We start from the raw sequence: 5,732 nt of genomic DNA, 5'->3' as shown, positions 1-5,732 counted from the left end.
TATAGCAAGTAAACTCAACTTTTTGATGACCATTATTCAGCACATCAAACAGAGAATTAATGCCATCCCATCAGTGCAATCATAAAAGAGAAGAAGTTTTTCACCCTGAAGCTTTATATATACCGCAGAACACCTTCAATGAAGGAGTTTGTTCAGTTCGCCCAGTTTTAGAGTTCACCGTATAGACGATAGTTAGCCTTGTTCTTAGTTTTCTTATACTTAGAAGGCGGAAGTGAGAGAAGGGAAAAGATGCCGGAAGATTGACCTATCAGCTCCAAAGAGTGCCAGGGAGCGTGGAAAACAGAGAGAGGGCCGATTCTTGCGAGAGCAAGAATATATTTTGAGCAGAGTAGAGAAGAATAGTGTAAAAGCCTCGGGAAGAAGAAATTACTACTGGGCTCTTTATTCTTATTCCACATTGTCATTCTGTACTTCGATTATATATTTATAGAATGGTACTTGTTTATCTACATCTATTCACTCTCTTTAAAATACGCATGAGTAGCTAAATCTATCGAATGGGTTGAGAAGTACTTAGCTAACAGGACCTAGGATCTTCATTGCATGTGATCATCTTGTCTTATGTTGCGTCCAACACCCTTTAGAGCTACTCGAGAGAGAGTCTAAAGAAAGAACCTACGACTTGAGAGAGCTAAATTAGAATCTAGACTTGAGAGAGCAAGATTAGATCTGTATAAGCAAGAGATAGGGACTTAGAGATAGGCTCTGTTTGCCAACATGCATCGCATGCACCCTAGAGATAGGTTATGGTAGTATGCGGTCGCCTTGTATATATGTGTGTCATTCGTCATCGCATAGACAAGAATAGAGGCTTAAATGTAAGTCCTATAGACATCATCGCATATAGTGCATGCGTTCTAAAACTAGAAGCCATTGCATTTGCATTTAATTTTTGTTGTATGTGTGTAGCATAATCGCATAACATGAACGCAACCCTAGGAAGTGTTAGCTAAACCCCTTCTCAACCCATTCGCCGCATACTCATCGCATCTTTTATAATATTGACTCTTTTCTCAACTCTGCCTCATACATGTTATACTGTAAACAACAAACCAACCAACTCCTTGATTTAAGTTTTACCGCAAAGTGATCTAAAAATTACCATCGCATATTGTTTTCCTTAGTCCCTGAGTTTGACCCTAGGCTTACCAGGCAACTCAGTAGGATTTATACTTGGATCTTGCTAAGAAAACTTGCATGCTTAACGCATTTTCCACCATCGCATACATTTCCATTATTTCATCGCATAACATCACGCATCAAGTTGTCGGGCACTACGACAGTACATATTGTGCTAATAGTAACTTTTTTATTTTCTTTGCAGCTTTTGACCTCTATGCACTGCCATTCCTTTGGAAAGGGAAGAAGTAGGTGAGCAAAGGACACGTTCCTGAGCCCCACTACGACCCAGAGATTGAAAGAATGTTTTGAAGAAGACAGAGAGAAAACCACTGACAACAACAAGAGAGAAATCCCAATATGGCGGAACAACCGGAAGAAAGAGCAGCAAACGCAAACAATATCATGGCAAACCTCATTCTCATGGCGAACAACCGCAATAGACCCATCTGGGACTATGCATCGCCGAACCTCTATGATTTCTCCCCAGGAATCATGAGGCCAGCTTTGGACGAATCAAGGTTTGAGATGAAGCCGGTTATGTTACAGATGATTCAGACGGCCGGACATTTTGGTGGAAGGGGTGGCAAGGATTCGCACGCCCATCTCCGGAGTTTCATTGAAATCTGTAACACTTTTGTGTTACCAAACATATCAGCTGAGAAGTTCGACTAACATTGTTCCCATTTTCGCTGGGCGATCAGGCAAGGAAATGGCCGTATTCTCTCAAACCAGGAGAGATAACCTTGTGGGAACAAGTAGTAGAAAAGTTCATGAAGAAATACTTTCCCCCTACCGAGAACGCAAGAAGAAGCAAGTTGATTACAAATTTTGAACAGGAAACTGACGAATCGCTCAACGATGCCTGGGCGAGGTTTAAGAGATTGGTGCGAGATTGTCCGCACAATGGCTTACCTGACTGTCTCCAGATGGAGATATTTTATCACTGTTTGAACCTTACATCACAGACGGTTGCCAATGCGGCAGCAGCTGGTGGTCTACTTGACAAAACGTACAATGAGGCTAAAAATATTCTTGATCGCATTTCGAAGAATCAAGAAGATTGGTGCGAAAGCGATCAACGATTAAAAATTCGAGAAGGTGACGCAAACAATTGGTCCATCGCATCTTTACAAAATCAAATGAATGCGATGATGAATCTAATACAGAGCATCACAACTGTCTCTTATACACATCTAGATGTGTATAAGAGACAGAAGTAATACATTGAGAAAAACGAGACGGTCCTCCAGAACCCGGCGACTTCTATTCGCAAACTTGAAATCCAAATAGGACAGATTGCGAGTAAGCCTAAAAATAGACCACAAGGGATGTTGCCAAGCTCAATTGAGCTCCCTCGCAACCCGAGGAACACAGGAAAGGAACAATGCCTAGCAATCTTCTTGCTAAGTGGAAAGACAGCAGTGGAAGAAGGAAAAGAACCCACCAAAACCAACCCTTTTATTAATGCGATGGAACCCAAGAACCCAAGCCTCTAGAACATGAAAATGGACCAGAAGTTGCGTCCACCTCCAAGCCTCTAGAACATGAAACAGAAGAAGTACAGCTACCACCATTTCCACAAAGATTGAAAAAGAAGTAGGATGATGAAGGAAAGATCGCTACGATGGCAGTAACACAAAGATCAAACACTGAAATCCCACCGAAGATGTGCGACCCAAGAAGCTTCACGATACCCTACTCAATTGGAGGGGTTTACATCAGTTAAGCACTATGCGATCTTATGGCGAGTATAAATTTAATACCACTCTCAATTTTCAAACAATTGAATGTGGCAAAACTAATGCCCACGACAGAGATTCTTCAACTTGTGGACAGGTCCCGAGTGCACCTTGAGGGAGAGTTGAAGGATGTCTTGGTCTCAATTGATAAATTCATTCTATCAGTAGACTTCATCATTCTGGATCATGAAGCGGACGAAGATATGTCCATCATATTGGGACGACCATATCTATCAACTGGACGTGCTCGAATTGATGTGCACAAGGGAGAAATCGTGATGAGCATTAATGGGAAGAAGCTCCGGATTGAGGCAATCAAGATCCTAGAAGATCAAGAAAAGGAGAGAAAATCTCTGTGGACGTAAAAATTCCAGATTGAAGAAGAAACAAGTGGTCCCTGTGATCATATTCGATGCAAACTCATCAAGGACGCATTTTTTTGAAGTATCCTTTTGATATCTTTATTCCACGAACTTACTTTACCTTTTTGTACAAACACTACTCTTTAAAATTATCAACTCTGTCGTTCATATTTTTTTACCCTCTTCATTTTTTTAGCAACGATTGCGGTGGAGCTACGCGATAACCTAAAAACACGCGACCAGCTCCTTCAGCCCATCGCAATCGAGGAGTCACCCCGCCGCAAAGAAGTATGCAATCACAAATGATGCGGGCAACAGAGCAAATTTAGGGGTTGTATCTTTCTTTGACTTTTTTATTCTAAATTTTGCACTCTCGCATTTTATTTTAACATTACTAATTTATCATCGCATCCTCTTTAGTTTGGCGCAATCATTGAATTTTGATTACTTTATTCAGTCACCGCAACTTTTTTCCATACCAATTATGATTTCAATGATGAAACGCATGCCATTATTTCTCATCGCATGTACTAGAATCAACTTAATTTCAGGATGGTCAATTCATGAAACATTTCTAGAAGTTAGTGGCCCACTAGCTTTTTTTCAAAATGATTTTTACAAAACTTCCTAAGAGCATCGCATGAATCATTTAAGTCTATTAGCAATGAGGATATTGCTGCGTTTAAATTTGGGGGTGCCAGTATTTATTTTCAACCTTGCTACTTTTAGACATTTGAAAAAAAATCTTAATGTTGAGATTGGATCCTACTCGTAGTTGGATGTCCGCATGACATCCTTGGGGGCAAGCCAAAACGAAGGTGAGAATTGTGATCAACGCATAAATCAAGTGATCGCAACTCCGTAGCCAAATAAAATGGGCATGAGTTTAGACTGAGAAAGAGCGTCTTGCTCTTAGTTGGATGCTTGCATGACACTCGTGGGGGCAAGCTAAAACGAAGGCTAGGCACTTGAATCAGCTCAAGGTCACAAAAAGAATATCTAAACTGCGCAAGGATAAAAATCATTTGGAAACATCCCGATTGGAAAAAAGTTTTGAAATAAATCATGCGATGTCCTAGAAACAAGTAAAGTCTTTTTGAAGGTTAAGCTTGCGGTCCCTAAGTATTAGAAATATTTTAAGAAGAGACTAGGATAGAAATTAAGAAGATTTTGGTTCATAAAATTTGAATAAGGCACCTCGAGAAATCTAGGTAGGAAAAAGGCGGCTGACTCTCTAAAGAAAATCTTTAGTTTATGCTTGAGAACAAGCATTGTTTTAAATTTGGGGGTGTGATAACGAAAAGAAATGCACGTTATTATAGTGCAAATAAGTAAAACAATGAGGGAATACAACGGTAAAAATATACAAAATCATGTCCAAAAGCGTTAAACTGAGAATATTGCAATCGCATGCGCCCATCGCATAAAAGCAGCTAATCTACTTATTTTATGGAGGAAAAATGCATTGGCGCAAGTAAAATCGCGATCGCAAAGTCATGCGATCGTATGTGCACGCAAGAAGTTGCTCAAGAAGGTGGTCGCATAAAGACAGCGCATCAAGGTGAAAGCTTAATAAATCATGATGGGATGGAAAACTGAGGACGGTCGAATCCGAATTTAGTTGACAAGCCATTAACGACACACTGTAGTAAGTACGCTCAACTTTTCGGTGAACATTAATCGGCCCATCAAAGCAGAAGATTTAATGACCGCTCATCATTGCAATCATTAGAGAGAAAAGCTTCTCATTCTTAGACAGCTCGAAAGACTACCGGAAGCGTGTCAAGAGGAGAGAGGGCCAACACTTGCGAAAGCAAGGATATTCTTCTGGGCAGAGTTGGAGTGAAAAAACAGTGTAAAAGGCCACGGGAAGCAAGACATTGCTACCGGGCTTCTTATCTCTATATTCTATTGTTATTCTGTATTTTGCATTTAATTTATAGACAATGGAAATCACATTTCAACTTATGTTCAATCTCTCCATACATCGCATGAGTAGCTAAATTACCGAATGGGCTGAGAAGTACTGAGCTATCATGACCTAAGATTTTCACTTTATGCGATCATCTTGTCTTATGTATGCGTCATTCACCCTTTAAAGATACTTGAGAGACTAGTCTAAAGAAAGAATCTAGACTTGAGAGAGTCAGGTTAGAATCTAGGCTTGCGAGAGTTAGATTAGAACCGCATAAGCAAGAGATCGAAACTTAGACATAAGTTCTGTTTGCTATTACGCATCCATGCACCCTAGAAATAGGATATGATAATATGTGGTCACCTTGTGTATGTATGCATCATTCATCAATGCATAGACAAGAATAGAGGCTTAGACATATGTCCTATCAACATTATCGTATACATCGAATGCGTCCTAGAAATAGGAACTATGGCATTTGCATTGAGAGATGATATGTTGTTGTGTGTGTAGCATGATCGCATAACGTGAACGCAATCTTAGGAAGTGTTAGCTAAATCCCTTCTCAACCCG

General features: G+C 40.2%; 1 non-coding gene across 1 annotated transcript; it reads right to left on the bottom strand.

The window, feature by feature from the left end:
• Positions 1-1,946: 1,946 nt before the first annotated feature.
• LOC120078836 lies at positions 1,947-2,053 on the bottom strand. Its single transcript, XR_005482117.1, has one exon. It is a non-coding gene; the product is annotated as a small nucleolar RNA R71 (small nucleolar RNA).
• Positions 2,054-5,732: the final 3,679 nt, after the last annotated feature.

Source organism: Benincasa hispida, chromosome 5, assembly GCF_009727055.1.
Source record: "Benincasa hispida cultivar B227 chromosome 5, ASM972705v1, whole genome shotgun sequence".
NCBI lineage: Eukaryota > Viridiplantae > Streptophyta > Magnoliopsida > Cucurbitales > Cucurbitaceae > Benincasa > Benincasa hispida.
This window is presented reverse-complemented; position numbering and strand designations above follow the sequence as displayed.